Genomic DNA, 19247 nt, shown 5'->3' with positions numbered 1-19247 from the left:
GAAGATCAAAGCTGGTGTATAAGCATCATATTATAAAGAGTTAACAAGTATGAGCCTAGTTGAGAATACCTAAGACCAAAATTTAGATAAGGATAAAGACAATAGGAATTGTTCCTTGGCCCACTTAACTGCTTACTTGAAAGGAACAGTAAAAGAATCCAGTAAGAACAGCCAGTGGAGAGGAGAAGAACCACAAAGGAGTGACATTTCTGAGTAAAATGACAAAATTGATTAAAGGAGAGTGTGTGTGTGTGTGTGTTATGTAACAGATAGACCGAATATGTTGAAGCCTGATGATAACTGACCACTGCCATTTACCACATTGGTGTTGTTGCGTGGAGCAATTTCTTTGGAGGGTTGGGGGGACAAGCATACTGGGATTGTGTTCATAAAAAAATGGGAAGAAAGAAATTGAAACAAAATATAAAGAACTACCTTGAAGACTGAGTTAAAATATTTAAAAAACACGAAGGGTAGTTGAAGAGGGAAGTGTAGTTTATGGTGCAAGCTAATTTTTCTAGTGCTTTTTCTTTAACAAGAGAAGAAAAACAGCTTATTTAAAATACTAATATGGCAATAGAAAGGGACATGCAGAATATTTATGAGAGGAAAGGAAAATTATTGTAATTATGTCTGAGTAAGCTGGGAAAGGATGGGATCTATAGTATCTCAGAATTATAGGCTATTTGGCCATGTGGGAGAAGGGATAGCACAATATGTGGATGACTGAATGATGAATACATGAGTGAGTAACTCTGCATAAAAAGGCCCCATACACCAAACACCATTTTATTATTGTACTCATACTTGTTATATGTGCCTGGAATTGGAGGATGCCATATGTGTGTTGCTATCAATACTTCTTCCCATAGTTTCCTAGAATCTCCCTCAAACATTTTTCTGGAAGCCTGATTCAAAGTGCAAATATCTTTGGAAGGGAAATTATACTAGGAAAGCGTCGTAAATTGTGGAGACTTCTTAAATGTCTTTCTTTTTTAAAAGCAGAACCCATGTTCAGCATGAGGACATAGCAGTCTCTGGAATCGTTATGGGAGGGATTGCAGAGAAAAATGACAAAGGAGCCAAATGTTTGGTGATTGGACAGGAGGAAAAGACTAAAGTGCATGTTTTATAACAGGTCTGGCTGTATGTACTCAAGTTGTCCCATCTCAGTAGCCATTGCAATGTCCAAATTCAATTTAATTTTGTTCACATGGTGACCAGTATCCTGGATTCCTGGCATATAATAATATGTTAAAACATATAACCATCTTTATATTATAGAAATCTTCACAGTATATTTTTAGAATTGCTTCAACATTCCCAATAAGAAATTTATTTCGAATACTTTTTAAAACCCCATAACAAGCATTTTAGGGTTTTAGGGATGACAACAGAAGCAGATACCCTCATTTAAATTCCACAGGTATTTTAATATTTTTAACATGCAATTTATGTCAAGTTGTAGAGGAAATTTAATGTGACATTAATGAACACAGTCTAATCAATTACAATTCTTTATCATGCCTGCAAATGCCTTCTTTCTATATTATGATTTAATATATAGAATACAAATGCTGGAAATGTAAGGATGGGCATGTTTGACCTTGAAAAGGCATTGATGATAATACTCTGTGAAATATGCCAGTTGCAATTTCAGAAATGTGCAGACTGCCAAGGATTGCTTAAAAAATGGAAATAGGATTTCGTATGATTGACCTTCTGGATCACATATGTGCTGAAATGCCTTTTGTGCTGAAGCTGAGAAGCTTAGAACACTGAGCTCTTAGAAAAAGAATATTCTGCTGTAGCCTGTTTGGCTCAGTGGATAGATAGAGTGTAGGCCTGCGACTAAAGGGTCCCAGGTTTGAATTCTGGTCAATGGCACATGACCGGTTTGCTGGCTCGATCTTCAGTGGTGTGCATGCAGGAGGCAGCCAATCAATGATTCTCTCTCATCATTGATGTTTCTATCTTTCTCTCTCTCCTCCACCTCTGAAATTAATGAAAAAATATATTAAAAAAAATATCCTCATCACTTTCTCAGTGTTCTAAGTCACATAGGCTTTCTAAGTCCAACTCCTTATTTTTGAATAAATTTGAGCCACATGTCAGTATGAACTGTCTTGTTTCTTTATTTTCACTTATCACATGAGATTTTACCAAAAAGTCTTGTGGGTGAAAAATTCTAAATAAATAAGAAGATACTCTTAGTGCTTTTCTTAACCGCTCCAAATAAAAATTGGTGAGAAAGAGAAAGGCTTAAAAGAGAAAAGTTAATGGAGAATAAAAACTTGTTTCAATAGCTCATCATTTCTGCTATTTTAAATCCTAATGGTCTTGTGCAGGCACTGTTAAATGAGATTACTTTTTATTAAGAAGTTTATAAAAAAAAAAACCAAATACACATAACGTATAGCTTCAAACAAGTGAGCTTCTTTGAGATGGGTTACAAAATCCTGGTTTGTTGGATGTGTCTGGGTGAAAAGGGATGTTTAAAAAAAAAAGAATGATGGGTATATTGAACCATTAACTCAGCACAAGCACCAGCTGTTAAAAAGGAAGCAACTGGCCAATGAGAACAGAGTCTGGCCACAAACAACCTGTAAGGCAGAACATAAGGCCTGGTGTAGAGGTTCACTATTTATAGGTAACACCTTGTTTACAATATCAAATAAGGATGTTCACTGAGGAGGATGGGCAAGCAAAAGACCATCTGGCATAAGACCATCTGGTATACCAAAACATGCTTAAGTTTGTGGTTTCCTTTAAAGTAAATTTTTCTTTCTGGATTCTGAAACCAATCCCTTCACCATTTCATTTTACCATGTGCCACAGTATCTTAAAAACTATAGGGTGGTTACCAAAGGGAAAGAGGGCTGGAGGGAGGTAGAAAAGATTTTCTCAACTTTATTAATCAACGTCAACCCCAATAAATTAAAAAAAGAATTAAAATACAGAGCCTAGCCAGTGTGGTTCAGTGGTTGAGCATCGACCTATGAACCAGGTCATGATTTGATTCCTGGTCAGGGCACATGCCCGGGTTGCAGACTGAACACCCAGTAGAGGGTGTGCAGGAGACAGCCGATCAATGATTCTCTCTCATCACTAATGTTTCTATTTCTCTCACCCTCTTTCTTTCTTTCTGAAAATAAAATAAAAATTTATTAAAAAATCAAAAGGTAATATAAATACAAAAAATATTCCTTAAAAATAGCTATAAGATTTGTTCCCAGTACATGTCTTTGTGAGTATGTTTTCTAATATAGGGAGGGGTTGCATTTAATTTTTCTAATGAAACAAATGCTACATTAGTGAAATTCTCCCAAACATTGCCAGTCTAGAAGACAGCTCTTGACTTCAGCAAAGTGGTTCTGACACAAAGGACTACTTAGGCTGATTAGGAATGTCTCTATTCCCTGTGGATTCCCTCAAGGGATCTATATGAGGTTATATTTTCTCTTTAAAAGTGACAGTCAAAAATGGAATTAGATTACTTACAGCTCCTTTAAATATACATGCACTTGCCTATTAGTATGGATACTTTGAAGCTATTTATATTAGAAGGTTTCAGTATTTCCTTTATCCAAAGAGAAACAAAGGATGACTAGAGTCCATTGGTCAGACCACAGAGAAAAAGAAGTAAACATAAAAATAAAGAAAGGGCTTACTTATCCTTCATTAAAACATTGCTACCTAAAAAGTTGATGTTTATGACACCAAGGTTTTGAATTGGTTAATATTTTAAGTGATTACTCAAAAGCACAGTTACAAAGAGCTCGACCGAAAGACATGTTACCAGTGGTATAAATCCTCCTTAGGTAGTGATAGCTTCTGGAATCATACTCATGACTTGTTGCAGAGAATTTATGGAAAGAAAAACACTTATTCAAGTGCATTTTAGATGTATCCATTCAGTGCAGCATGAATAGCTACTTTGGTCACAAATAGATAATCTCATTGGATTTGTGTTAATTGGAGGCATGTAGAAAAGTGAAACACCCTATTTGTATATCAAAAGAGACGGTGAAGCACCATTACTCAGATTAAGTGAGGACATTTAAATGAACCAGCATTCAGAAACACAACTTGGTCAACACTCTACAGCTAGCTATAGTTCCTGTGTTTAGAGCACAGGAAACAAACCCTAAAAGCCCTCAACCATACTTCTATGTAGATCTAAACTCAAATCTGCTGTTTGTCAGGGTCTTGCTGGAATGAATCAGCTGATCTGATCTGATGTGAATTTCTGACCTAATTTTGCTGTAGGACTCAGTGCTTAGGCAGAGAAAACAAGGTTATTGTGCTGATAAGTGGGCGAGATTAAACAGCAAACACTATTTTAACAAACCTCTCTAATTTCAGCTTCCTCTTGTGTTCATGGTTAATTCCAATCACTTTTCTATTAGTCATTTCAGAGGACCACAGGCTGCTTTGCTTGTTTTTATGTGAAAATTGTGCATCTGAATTTTCTTTTTTCCAAACTAAACAAATATCCAGGGACTGGAGTAATATTGGTTGCAATAGCAAATGCATGGGGAGATTTTAAATCATAGAACCTTATGATTAGAATAGATAATTCAACAACTTATTTTGTCCATCCATCACTAACTGCTCTTTATTAAGCCAGAAGCCAAATATAGCAGGTTGATCCTAAATGAATTGATTTATTAAGTGTTCTATTTTTTCCAGTGCTGGTGGGGAAAGTTAATATTAATGAGCATATATCTAAGGACACCACTTATGCTCATAAATATTAACTTTCTCCACTAAGCCTGATGACACGACATTTGTCCATTTTGGTGGTTGTGCCGTTTCACCTTGTAAATCAAAACGAAGCCTGTCCCCTGGCCTATTGTTTTCAGTAAGGGTCATTTCAGTGCTAAGATATTTAATACAAACTAGCTTTCATCTATTGACAATTCCCATTGCGTCTATATTTGGAATAGGGGTGATTTTAGGATTTTCATCCAGTCACCTGCCAGGACAGAGTAGAGGCCACCTGTGGAGGGACCTTCAATGACTCAGGTTACCGTAAGGCTCCTGCTTCTTTTAATGGAGCTTTTCTGAGAGCCGTTTATACTTCTGGTTGTTTCCACTTTAATTACATCCAGGACCTAGCATTGACTTTTTCATTTTAAGAAGCTCTGTGTCTGTTCCATAGCTGAAATAGACAGATGTTGGCAAGAGGAGGGGCTTTTCAGAACATACCCCCATATGGGCTGTCAGTCAGCATCAGAATTAAGCTCTTTCTATGCTGAGGAAATCGCAGCAAAGAGTGGACATTCTAAACATCCCAACGTTTGACAACGTGAATGATTGAAAAGAAGCCCATTGGAAAATGTAAGGTAATGTTTCTTTTAGAAGTAGTGTTAAATATTTAGAGATGGTTATAAATCAATTGAGCTATAGTTTTCAATCTAGGGCTGTTTCTTATACTCCGCAGGCTATCCGAAGATATTATCAATCTTTAACTAAACATGGGCTTTGTAAGATGTTAAAAAAAACCAATAAGGGAAAGGAATTATTATGGAGCAAGACGACGATGAGTCAGGGGATTTTTTTTAACTACTAAAAATGCAGTATGGCTCAGAGAACAAGTCTAATGTAACAAATGAAGCTGGTAGAGTAGAGACTGAGCATGCTAATGAAATTGCTCCAAGGTCTCAGTCCAACTTTGAGGTAGCCTGAAGAAAAGATCGTCATCCTAAATTTGTGGGTCACCTTGAAATTAGTTTTAATCATGAATTGATAAAAGGAAAATCAAGCTCTCTCCCAAAATGAATCTCTGCTCAAAATACATGTCTCTAGTTGAGAGTTATTCTTAAAAACATTCATATTTGGAAATGAATGACAGAATATTCATGTCGATGCTAGAATATGAATATAACCAGCCTTCCAGGAAGCAGGGGGGAAATAACTCTATTTTGAAAAGCACTTTGGATAAACTGTACAAGGAAGAAGCTTTAAAAAGAAAAAGGCCAGCATTTAAAATCCATTACTTTAATTAGTAAATTGCATTTTAGTCTTTGATTGGAGGCTAAGTGTACCACTCAGCCTATCCTGACTTTTGAATAAGAAATTAAGTGGTTCAGCAATGAAGATAAGCATTACCAAGGAGACTTCTTAATTTTCTATTAGACTGAGGTTTATAGGTGTTGTACAGCTATTTTGTTTCTGTACAAGGTTTTTTATTATGCACTTATTCACCATTTATTATACATCAGGCATTATTGTAGTTACTTGGAATAAAGCAGTGAACAAAAGAGTAAATAATTTTGCTTGCCTTTGTAGGATTTACAACCTGGTGAGGGTGGGGTTAGGGAGACAGACAATAAACAAATAATTAAAGTATGTCATAATGTGATGAGTTTTTATGAAAAAATGTGATGAGTTTTTATGAAGAAAACTAAACTAAGGGATGGAAGTCGGGGTGGGGAGAAAGTTTAAATTTTGATAGATTGCTGAAGAAAAAGTTCAGTGAGAATGTGACATTTGAGTAAAGACCTGAAGTAAGCAATGAAAGGACTATGCAGATGTCCAGGTGACAAATGTCCAGGAAGAGGAATGTCCAGGGGAGAGGTCCTAGGTGGGAGTATTCCTGGAATGTTAGAGAAAACGAAAGAAGGTCATGTGGCTGGGGATCAAAAGTGAGCAGAGAGGGTTAGAAGATCAGGTCAGAAAGAATGGGGTCAGCTCTTGTCATGCAGGTCACTGGCTGTCACTCAACTGAGATGAGAAGTCACTCAGTTTAGAGAGGAGAATGCTATAATATGACTTCTGTAAGTAGAAGGCAGATCATTCTGGTTGCTGTGTGGTGCATCAAGGGCAAGAGACTTCGGTTGTGAGGTTATAAAAACAACCAGAAGCCCAATGCATGGAGATTCATGCAAGAATGGGCCTTCCTTTCCCTGGCTGTCTGCACTGCCTTCTTGCTCCAACCCAGGAGCTGCCTCTTTTTTCTCTGGCCCCGCCTTCCCACACTACCCAGAGGCCCTGAGTGGCTAGGGTTGTGTGGAATGCCTGCATCATCCTCATGGCGACAACATAAGCATCCCCGCCCCCGCCCCCCCCCCCCCCCACACACCTGCCCCTGGCCACTCCTGTGTATGCAAATTAACCCACCATATTTGTTGGGTTAATTTGGATTCTCACTTCTTATTGGCTGGTGGGCATTGCAAAGATACTGTCAATTTGCATCTTTCTCTTTTATTAGTGTAGATGGTTCAGAGGGAAGACAGTGGCATGGACCAAAGCAGCAGCACAGGATGGGGAGGTGTGTGGTGGAATTGGAGAGACATTTTAAAGGAGAGATGACAGAATTTGATGGAAGATTGGATGTGAGGTGTGAGAGCAAGATAAAAGCATGGCATTGTAATAACAGATGGGAAAGACAGCAGAAGGAGTGCTTTGGTGACAAAGGTTTTGCACATTTTAGCATCTGAGATGTCTTAGGCTTCCAATGCTTTGTGATTTGTAAGAATTTCATGTTTTGTATTTGATAATTTGTAGGTATAAGATTGAATAATTTTATAGAAATGTGAAACACTTTTATAAGACCCTAGAGGTTATGCACACATATTTAAGATTGGAGAAATATTTTTAAATAAATGTTTATCCAGAGCGGGGCAAGCATGTAGATTAATCACATCAAATGAACAAGTGCCTGGAGGTCTCTGCCTCCGTGCCCAGCTAGTAGAGTCAGTGATCTTAATTCTAAGAGGCTACACGATCCACACTTGTAGACATTTCCCAGTGTAGGGCAAAGATAGCAGTCTTAGTGATGGAATCTGAGAATCATGTAGCCAGAGGTAGGCCCACAAAACACTTGACATTTTTAAAAAGTGTTCTGACAATGGGTAGATGTAATTATTAGCATTGGTAATATTCACTTATGGTCTTTTTGCAATGATGGAGACATAATTTTCTAATTGATACACATTGGACATCTTATTTGTACTTGCATGTTCAAAAAACCCTGTAGATTATTACCAAATAATGAAATGGAAATTGGGAGGGACAGTATTTGTGGGGGTACAGGGAAGTGTAAGTGAGCGATGGGAGAATCCTGCTGTATGGGCAAAAGGTGGGATCAGTTTCTTTTACTTCTTAGCTTTAGTGAGACCCATAAAATGTGCCTTAATTTTTAAAGTTAAGGTTAATCATTTGTCAATTAGAAATAACATGCATTTTGTTGCATTAAGAAAAAAAAACCGGTGCAACATGTGGGTCAATTAGTGGACTAACCAACATATATACCTTGTTAGAATCGGTAGCTGTTGTTGTTATTATTATTACTAGTATTGCTTTTATTGTTATTGTTATTACCTTTATCTTCATCATACAGTGTGTTTATATTAATAACTAGGGGCTCAGTGCACGAATTTGTGCACCTTAGAAGGAACTGTGGGCTGCGGTGGGCACAGGGGCGGATCTTGGCCCATCCTCAGCACCCCCACCCGAACCCTTTCACCATGGCCCCTGGTTCCCTGTCTTCCAGCAGCCCTGCTCCTGCCACCACCACTGCTCCCACACGCTGACAGTGCTGGCCCTGCTTGCACCTGCTGATGTGGAGCGACTGGGACTGGCACCAGCAGTGGTTGTGAGCAGGGCTGGTTCTGTCAGTGGGTGCGAGTGGTGGCTGCTGCCCCAATCACATCTCAGGAGCATGGAGAGGTGGCGAAGCCTTCAGACACAATTGGACCTGGCAGATGCTGCTCATACTTGCTGATGGTGTGGAGCAATTGGGACTGGCGCAGGTCACCAGCAGTGGATGTGAGTGGGACCAGAGCTGGCAGCAGGTGCAAACACCTGGCGGGACCACAACATGCGGGATCAAAGTAACCACCAGAGGCTCGCCCTGATGACAGTGACAGGCACCCCACCTGGGATTGGTGCCCTGGCTTATCTGCTCCACCATCCTGCCATATCCAATGCCTGCCATATTCCACCACTACCATATTCCATGCGTGCCCCCTCGTGGCCAGCACACGTTATAGTGACTGATTGTTTGGTTATTCGGTTGTTCTGCCTTTGGTCTATTTGCATATGACATAGGGCACTATGTCCAAAAATATTTTACGTTCATTGTGGATAGAAACCAACACAAGGAAAGAAATGGGGTTATTTGCTTTAAACATTTGCAAATGACAGTCCCCAAGAGTGTATTTCTTATTTTATCATTCTGTGTCATTTTCTCCATGTACACATTTTTTTTTCTGCTAAAACAGTTAAAATTACACAAGGGCTCAAAGAATGTTGGCATATAAACAAATGAAAAATATGCAATAATTGGTCATCTTAGTTTTAATTATTAAACTGGCTTCCAAGAGCAGAGAAGCTATCTCCTGTGCATAGCAAGTTTTGCAACAATTGTCCAATCAGATTGCATCACCTCGCTTAGTGCATTGTCATTGGGTGTCCCGAGGGAAAAGGAAACAGGCTGACATAGCATGTGATATTACAAATGCAATTCATTAATCCATTTCTAGTTATTTTCAACGAACTACCCTGCAAGTTCTCCCTCTTGGGATAGGAGCTGCTAAACGTTTATTCTTTTCATGGAATTGCATACTTTTGTGAAAGTGCCATAGCAGTTAAGCTAAGAGTAAACAGAAAAAGAAATAATGAATCATATCTACTACTACTACTACACACACATACACATACACACACACAATATAACAGTCTAAAATGATTTTTTTAAAAAAAATATGCTGTGTGGTTTGACTTTTCTTCTAGAGAGCAATGTGTTTTCCACACCGCAGTATAAATGCTATTTAAGTTTCAGCTTTGTCTTGGTTTGAGGATACTGGGAAAGGCTGGGCCCACAATAGCCTCTAACACTTTGCATGGGAAAGTGTGCTTCTTTCTCACATACTGTTTGAAGTGATCATTGTAACCCTCTATCCAGCTCTTTTTTCAAAGGGAACCAACATGTAAGGAGAAACTTGAGCCTTTAAGAATTTTCCTAGAGTGATCCTTAATCTCCTAGGATGCTTGATGTTAGAGTGTCACATAAACTTTAAAAATTGCTTGAATGCCTTTTATAATATATCATTGAAATAGTATTTGTTTTTGAGGATAAATGACAAAACAGGACTGGATATCACTTGTCAAGTAAGTCACTGCATAGATCATTTTAAATAAACATTCTTTCAGAGGCTAATATTTTATTTAATTTGAAGGAGAAGTGATATTTTTACCAAAAAATAACAGTAACAGAGAAATTAAAAATGAACACAAGATAATGAGGAAATACCTTTATAGTGATCGGAGTACGAATGGATTCTTCTCCCAGGAGAAAGGGGATGGCTTCTTTTTTATCCTTCTCCCCCTCACCAGGTATGAAATTATAGAGTAGTGAGTGTTTGATCAGGGTGAGACTAGAATCTGAAATAATTTACCCTTATGTTACTCTTAAAGTGTTTTAGAAATAACTCATTGTAATTAATGTAAACCAATCTCTTTTTCGTATTGGCCTCTGGATAATTAAACAAAGGCTTAAAAGATGAGTAGCTTGTGATTTTCTCTGGATTTCTTACTGAGCCCTGTTTGAAGCTCCCAGACCCCAGCGACTCCAAACTCTCAGTTTAGATCAAATACAAATAAAATAACACATTTAGAAAAAAAAATCTTTGTGCTTTAGACTACCTGTTAAGATAAGACACAACCATTCATTTATAGAAATTAATTCTTTCAAATATCTAATTTTATTCTTAGATTCTGTCTTCTTTACCATATAATTTTGCTTTTACTTATTCTTACTAACATCAGATTTTAATTCATTTCCTTAGTTCCTGTCTTCTGTGATACTCTTCAATTCCAGTCTGGGGTGCCTGTGTGTGTGTGTGTGTGTGTGTGTGTGTGTATGCACACACACATACGCTTTATTTAGTTTGTGCTCAATTATTCAAAAAGCCTAGGTATTTCAAATAAAAACAGAGAAACACATTTTCAAAACATGGTACATGGTTCAACAGATTATATGGGATAAAAGAGATGGGGGAGAGAAACAGAAAAGGACTGCCCAGTAAAAGCCTTTTTAGCAAATCATGCTGAATCTCATTAATAAAGAATACATCCACTAAAGCTGCCCCATCAATCTGCCATGTGCATTAGTGATGTGTATTCCAATTCCAGTAGATAAACTGTTCCCTAAGTGTTGGTCTGCTGCCACTCAAATCACAATACTCATAATATGTGCCATTATGCTGAATGTCCCTTGACTCAGGAGGAGTTGGTCACAGGTAAAGAGGAGGAATGATGTCTGTCTGAATAAACACCACCACAGCAAATCAAACCAAACCAAACCAAAACCAAACAAAAAACGGTTGATAACGGAGAGGTAAGCAATAGACAAGGAAAGGCGAACCAGTCTACCAAAAATATTGTGGTGGAGCAATCCAGCCACGATACTCCAAAGTGTCAGCTAAAAATACAACCAGAAAAGTGTAGTCAGTACAGAGTTCGAAATGTCAAATGAGAGCATTACTGTGGTGTGGAGAAAGCAGTCATGGGAAAATAGGCACAGGGCAAGGAAGATAAAGGGGAGGGGAAACAGAGTGACTAAATACTTCTGTGAATATTTAAATTACAGCATCTTAGTTTGGTTTGGTTTCTATCCATAAACAATTCTATTTTGTGGCAGATACCATGACTAATTTTCTTCCCCATGGGTACTGTCAGAAGCATTCATTATTATGAAGAGATATTTTTTTAAAAGTTGCGATATAGTAATATGCCTTTGTGAAACTCACGGGTTTGAGTTGACACCATGTGATTTTTCTAAAGCAGTCCATTGGTTTCATATATGAGCTTACCATAAAAACACCTGCTTTTGAACCTGCAGTGGATTGGAAAGTGTTCTATCACTTCTTAAAAGGTTAAAAATCTTCAAGGAGATAACATGCATGGGAGAGAACATTTGAAAGGAGGTGGAGACACTAAGCCTGTGCTGTTGTTCTATGATTCCATTAAAGTGGAGAAAAGAAAGATTAGGATGGCATTGGGTTTTAGAAAGCAGTGTCGCTTGTGGATTTATCATTAATGCAGTGACCCTATCTGCCCAAGCCTTTCCATTTCAATGTGACTTAGAATTCTAAAAAGAAGTAAGCTTAAAGGTGTCAACACAATCCCCTGTGTAAGTTGCCTTTAGCTATAACCTCTATCTTCAATTTAGCACAATTGGCAATCTTGGTGAGAGACAGACTGTGAGTTAGTTAACATGGAAACAGATTGACCTCTGTCACCTGGAGCTGAATGAGAGCTCATTTCAGGCTGGATGACATGTATGAACTATTGCAGGAACAATAACCTGGGAACAGAATGAAATGGCCTTAGAGAACTTCTGGTGAAGGGACAGATCCTGTATATCATGGCCTGATCTTCTCCTGGGCAAACACATGCATGTTTATTTTTCAAAGATGTGCTTTAATAATGTAAGCATGTTATGTTACCTCAGTCACACAGATGAAAGCTTTTTTAATAAACAAGCTGAGACAATCAACCTGATGTTATTAAACTATCGTCATGTGACAACTAGGATCTCTTGTTAGTTTCTGACATGCATGCAACATATTCTGGCAAACAAGTTCTAGTGTGTAGTGTGTAATGGAAGCCCTCAATACTTTCAATTCTATAAGCAGTCAGTTTACTTACTAAAAATCTCATCCTTTAATGACATGAATCATGAAGATATTACCAATGAAGGAAATGAATGGTCTTTTTATACAATTGTCTCAGGTGAACATTGGAAACAATATAGTTTCTAAGATACTTGATGAAATGCCATATTATGCATTGAAGATACATTCATTATGACTTGAAGATACAGCAAGTCAACATTTTGTTTAATTGTTGTTTGCATATATGCCTGAACTTTGGAGAAAAAGGGAACTTTCCTTAATCCTTTCAAAGCTGTTAAAACAGATTGGGGAAAATGAATATAGGAAATGTTATTTTGTAATAGAACTGATAGTAGAGCAATGAATTAAAATTTTCATCAATTTACTTTTTTCTCAGATATAAGTACTTTATTTTAATCAACATCACATTTGCACACTTTTTGGAAATGTTCTTCAGCTTCAATTTGTATTATTCAAATCCTGATTATCATATTTGAATGAAGCATATAGCCATTCTATATGCTTCCTACCCTGAAATATACTATAGGAAAAATCTTCCATTGTCTACAGCTTATAAAGTTACATAAAAATTTTTTAAAGTTTTTGATGTCTTTGAGATCTAGACTTCCAAAATTCTGCTTTGTCATTATTTTGTTGGAGTCTTAGAATAAATGTAAAATAAGACTGAAAAAGAGGAAACTACAATTTGATGGAATTCTAAAAACCCTTGGGCTTGATTTCTGTAGTTTAGACTGGTAAATATAAGAAAGTACATTGACTACCAATGCACTTATAGCAGATATTTAATTTTGGTCAGGACATAGTCCTCCTAAAACCAAAGCATTAAATGGAAATAAGTTAGATATAAAGCAAGGAGAAAAGTGAAAAGGGAGGGTAGAGATAGAAAAAAAATTTAGCCAGGTCACTAAAATTCCAGACTTTGTTCACTTTTTATCCTGTCCCTGAATTTGTAAGTTAGTTGGCAAATAATGCTTGTTAGGAGTAATCACAAAAGGATCCTTGAAGTTTTACAAAGTGAGCCAAAGTAGGAGCCTGGCAAATTCATATCTATGGAATGGCCCTGTGTTCTTCACTATGGAGTCAATGAGAACTACCTCTAACACAGCTACAAGACATCCATTCACACAAGATATATAGTCAACCGCCTTTCGTGTGTGTGTGTGTGTGTGTGTGTGTGTGTGTGTGTGTGTGTGTCTTATTGATAAATTACACACAGAGCATTTCTCACCAGGAATTTACCCAACAAGTCAAGGCACTTTGGTTATTAAATTGAGGTGTCATGTTAGAAGCCATTAAGCAAATTATTTAGTGTATTCTACTTTAGAAGGCAAGGGCACAAGTACTGTATTTTATAACTGGTTAATTTCATGCTGCAATTAAATTCTTGACACATACTTGGCACTGGAAACCTAATGTTAAGGAGGAAATTAAGGAGGGCTTTCTATTGTTGAACTTATGATTGAAAATGGACTTTTTAACAGAGATCGATCTAACACATTTAGGAATTGACATCCTCTGCCCTATGCCAGGTTAGAAACTACCTGTTGGGTAAAGAATAATCCAAGCAGAAACAAATGTGTGGTTTTTACATTTGTTTTATTTTTAGATTTTATACCACCATTAAAAAGTATTATTATAATAGATCTTAGCAAACACTTTAATGAAAGATACTTTTGTAGCAAATATTTTTATTTTAAAGAATGAAATAGGGCCTTAGCCAGTTAAGCTCAGTGGATATAGTATTGGTCTGTGGACCAAAGGTACCAGGTTTGATTCCAGTCAAGGGCATATACCTTGGTTGCAGGCTCCTCCCCAGCCCAGGCCCTGGTTGGGGTGCATGTAGGAGGCAACCAGTCAATGTGTTTGTTTCACATCCATGTTCCTCTCTGTCTTTCCCCATTTCTTCCACTCTCTAAAAAAAAAAAATCAATGAAAAAATATCCTCAGCTGAGGATTAAAACAAAGAATGAAATTGGACTAGTTCAATATATAGGTTATATAAATGTTTAATTTTCAGTTTGATGACTGGTTTGCAAGAAAGTGAAATACTTACTGGTATTGTGTGTGTGTGTGCATATGTGTGAGTGTATGTGTGTGTGTGTGTATGTGTGTGTGAAAGAGAGGAATATTGAAGTCTAAACTCCAGTTTAAGTTTATTAGAGTGGGCAACATTCAGATAAAGAAAGAATAAAAAGGTAGTTTGTTAGGAATGCATTCATAATAACTAAAATAAAAAGAAAATGGTAAAAAAAAAAAAGTAAAAGAAAATAGTAATGCCCTCTGGAAAATTAGTTTATTGTATTTTCTGCTTCTTTTATTGCTTTCTACATATTCAGCATTTTAATCTGAACCTGTAGTAGAGGATAGCAAGTCTAGTGGACAGCATCAGATTTCCTTCCAGGACAAATTTTGTCCCTAACTCTTTCTGGCTCTGTAACTATGAACAAATTATTCAAACCCTCTGGGCTGCAATTTTCTTCATGATAAAGTGATGGTGATAATAATAGAACCTACAGCTTAGGCTGTTATAACAAATCAATGACCCCAGGCCAGCAGAGGGCTTGACACAGCACTCATAGCAAATGCTAAGTGAGCATTAACTCCTATTCACTGAAATATGCCCACCAGGAGGGCAGGGGCTTTGCTTTGCTTTTCTCACTGCTCTATCCTAGGCTCCTAGAGCAACAGTTGCCCAATTAGTATATTTGCTTGATGTATTGAATAACTAATTGATATTATGAAACCTTATCTATGAATTAATAAGTTAGCAATATGATGTAATTATGGGGGATGCTAAGCCCTCAATCTGTGAAAATATATCATTTGCTTTAACAAATGTCATAAATCTATAATGTGTAAAATTATTTTTTGGTTTGTATATTGCTTCATTCTTTAGAAGGCAAATGAAGAGACATCAAATTAGTCTTAGTCAGTTTTGCCTTACTGTGAATGATTTATTAAACCCATTCCGGATAATAGGTTAGAAAGCAGAATTTTGGGGGCAATATTTAAGTGGCAAAGAGATTGTGAAATGAAACAAGTGGCAATGGGCTGGTAACAAACCCCCTTTTTATACTTTTTCTAAGATTTATATTAAAATATAATCCCAGTCAGTAGGAAAGTGGGTTTTCTGAAGTCATATAACAAGTTGGTATTAAATTTAGGCAGAGAAGCAAAACTAGTTTCCTGGTATAACTGACCTAAATTATTTCATTTAGTTTAGGTTTTTGTTGGACATAGCAAACAGTTGAATAATAAAATGGGGAATCTTTGCATAAAAGAAATGGAAAGTTTAAAAAAACCACTAAAGATCTCTCAACAGAAAAGTTGCCTCCTCAAAACTAACTAGATGGATGTATGTTAAGGAACACGCAGATGGCCTAAATTTTTAGTGTTACCAAGATAATCACCATTCACTATTTAATACCTAGAAAATGGTTAACAAATGGGTCAATACCAGGTGAGATACAAATAATGGCCCTCCATTAAACTGTGTATTCTTTGTTTTTTTTTAATTGATTTTTTACAGAGGAAGGGAGAGTGATAGAGAGCTAGAAACGTTGATGAGAGAGAAACATTGACCAGCTGCCTCTTGCACATCCTCCACCAGGGATGTGCCCGCAACCAATGTACATGCCCTTGACCGGAATTGAACCTGGGACCTTTCAGTCTGCAGACCAACGCTCTACCACTGAGCCAAACCGGTTTCGGCTAAACTGTGTATTCTTAACCAATTTTATTTATCCTCAAAGTATCTCAGTTTCCTTACATATGCTCACTTTGCCAGATGGTATTGAGGATTAAATGGAATATTCATATTACTAGATGAGCCACTACTCTCCAGTCATAGAAGGTGTGTGGTTCCCCCAGAGGTTCAAGATGTGCTCATGCTTATATACTTCCCCACATTTGTGACCTGTACCTTGGACATGTCCCTATGTTTCCTTTAGGACTCAGCTCAAGTGATATCTGTCTGAAGCCTTCTCTGGTCTTCACAGGCATTATTGATTGTTCTGTCTTATTTGCTGTCATAGTACTCTTTATAATTCCATTCTAATATTTAATGTCTCTCCTGTAATAATTTTCATATACACAAATAAAATTGAACCAAATAATGGTCAGACCTGGCACAGTATCCCATTCAATGAGAGTTTAACAACTTGGAATTTTGTAAAGTGATTCAGATCTTTGCTGGAGTCTCTCAAAAGATAGCTAAGGGGTCATTTCATTTAGAAAACCCAACACAGTGATTCTCTTTCCAGCTATAAACTTCTTCTAATAGTCCCTATCCCGGGCAATTCAGACTCTCCCTTTGTTTCTCCTCTGTGGGAAAAAACACACCACTTTGTTGTATAGGTCAAGTTAACCTCTCTAGATTTGGCTTAGGGGTTGATGGGGAGGCAAGAGAAGTTTGATTTTTCTCCCTTCAGTTTTTGTACAACATCTGAACTCTGCACAAGAGAGCAGTTCCCTGGGCTGGCTTAGCAATATTGCCTTCTTCTTCCTTGGGAAGAGAAGAAGAGGATGCAATTCATAATCATTTGTAATTTAAAATCTTAATTTTTGTTCCAATCATAGTTGACTATTCCTCTCTCTTCGTTGTTAGATTGAATTCCTTTTTTGGTATAGGTATAAGGCTGGCGTTTGGAAAAATGGTTGAAATTGGAATTCTGACCATTATTTCACAGCTCTGCTTTTGAAGAACCTGCTTCCTCTACCTGAACTTACTCACAGGTTAGCAAACATTTTCAAATAGTGATTAATTAAGGCTCTGCAGGCAACTAGTTAACCCTGCTGTTGTAGTGTGAAAGCACCCTTGACCATACCTAAACCAAGGAGCATGACAATGTTCAAATAAACTTTATTTACAGAAACCTCAGGGGGAGGAGGAGGGCAGATTTGGCCTGCAAGCCATGGTCGTCCAAACCCTGTTCGTCTATCTATTGGTTGGATTGACCTGATGGTGACCACCTAAGCCAATTCTTCTGAAGGGAATTTTATTGGTAATCTGCCTTCCTTAAACACATAAACCCAGAAAGCATTACAAAGTTTAGCTTTAGAACTGTAATTGCTGTTGAGATCTCTAGCTAGATTATTGATCCAGATGTAAAATAAAACTTCAAAGAACTTTTGAGGAAGTTTTTGAAGTTCTAGGATAGCCAGTTTTTAAAAATGTGTGTAAGAAAAATATGAAAAATCATTCAGAGATCACATGAAAAGTAACCACTGACTTAGTGCTTATTTGATAACAGATACTACACACTTTTCACATGCTATGTCTAGTTAATCCAGATGATATTTCCAATGAGGTAGATTCTATCACTGGCCCCATTTCACAGATGGAGAACTGGAGCCTTAGAGACTTTAAGAAGTTCGCCAAGGTCACATAGTGAGTGGCAGTGTAGCAGAGCTCAGGCGTATCTGTCTCCAAAGAGCAATTCTGAAACAAGAGACTAAAAAGAGAGAACTAATGCCTTACTTTGGGGTGGGATTTGGGAATGAGAAATAGCCTGACCATCAGTTGTTTCTACTTGAGTCAAGTATATATGGCAGGTTACTTAGGAAGCTTCCACAGGAATTTATTTATTTTTTTAAAATATATATTTTTTGATTTTTTACAGAGAGGAAGGGAGAGAGATAGAGAACAACCAGCTGCCTCTTACACACCCCCTATCGGGGATGTGCCCACAAACAATGTACATGCCATTGACTGGAATCGAACCTGGATCCTTTCAGTACACAGACAGATGCTCTACCGCTAAGCCAAACCGGTTTCGCCAGCTTCCACAGGAATTTAAGTTAATAATTAAAATACTAAGCCTGTCTTCCACATAGTGATACTGCAGAGAACCTATAGGACATTCTGAGCAAACAGAAAGTGACATAAAGCTTACAAACCCATGATCTAGTTCATGGGGCAGCTTTTATATCAAATTCTTAATGATGTATTTAAATTTTCACAGTTTTAATACACCTGGAATTTTTTGCAATGTCCATGGTATTTTGAAGAACAACAAAAATAAAATATTCTGGTAGCTAGAAACTTCTCTGTAACATAAGACTCAACATGGTGAATGATGAAACAATGAAATTATGGTTAATATATTTTAAAATTGTATGCTAATAATACATTGACTATTTCAGATAAATTCTATATTTAAAAAGATAACAAATGGGTGCAGTATATTGCTTATGGAATCTAACATAAATGCTGAATGTTTAACCAAAGCCCAAAAAGCTGCTTCTCCCAGTGATTCTATTATAGTATTAATTTGAATTCTGGTGCATCTATGCTAGAGCAGCACACACACACACACACACACACACACACACACACACACAATGCAACCCAGTTTCACACTATGTACTTACCATGGCAACCCCAGCATCACATGGTGCACATGCGAGTCTGGAGGCAAAGAGCTTCACGGGCTCTTAAGCACATAGATACACACCAGCCTCCCAGTCATGTGACTTTGCCTACAGTCAGCAGCCTTTGCCAAATAAATGTGTCAGCTTACACTGACTCCCGCAATTCTCTGCTTTCCTTGATCTGTTCACTCATCTTCTTTCTCTCCCACCTTTCCACCGTCTTTTCCT

At 37.4% G+C, this 19247-nt stretch overlaps 1 protein-coding gene across 2 annotated transcripts in view; it reads left to right on the top strand.

The window, feature by feature from the left end:
* The window catches only part of NYAP2 (neuronal tyrosine-phosphorylated phosphoinositide-3-kinase adaptor 2), a 213582-nt gene that overhangs the window by 9371 nt on the left and 184964 nt on the right, over nt 1-19247 (top strand). Inside the window, exon 1 of one of the 2 annotated variants that reach the window (XM_084891384.1) lies at nt 5221-5348. The exons of the other annotated variant lie outside the window; for it this stretch is intronic. The gene's annotated coding sequence lies outside the window, so the exon portion shown is untranslated. Of the gene's footprint in view, nt 1-5220; nt 5349-19247 lie in introns of those variants that run through there. 2 annotated transcript variants of the gene reach the window in all.

Source organism: Pipistrellus hanaki, assembly GCF_964339955.1.
Source record: "Pipistrellus hanaki genome assembly, chromosome: 8".
Lineage (NCBI taxonomy): Eukaryota > Metazoa > Chordata > Mammalia > Chiroptera > Vespertilionidae > Pipistrellus > Pipistrellus hanaki.
Note: the sequence above shows the minus strand (reverse complement) of the source record. Positions and strands in the feature narration are given on the sequence as shown.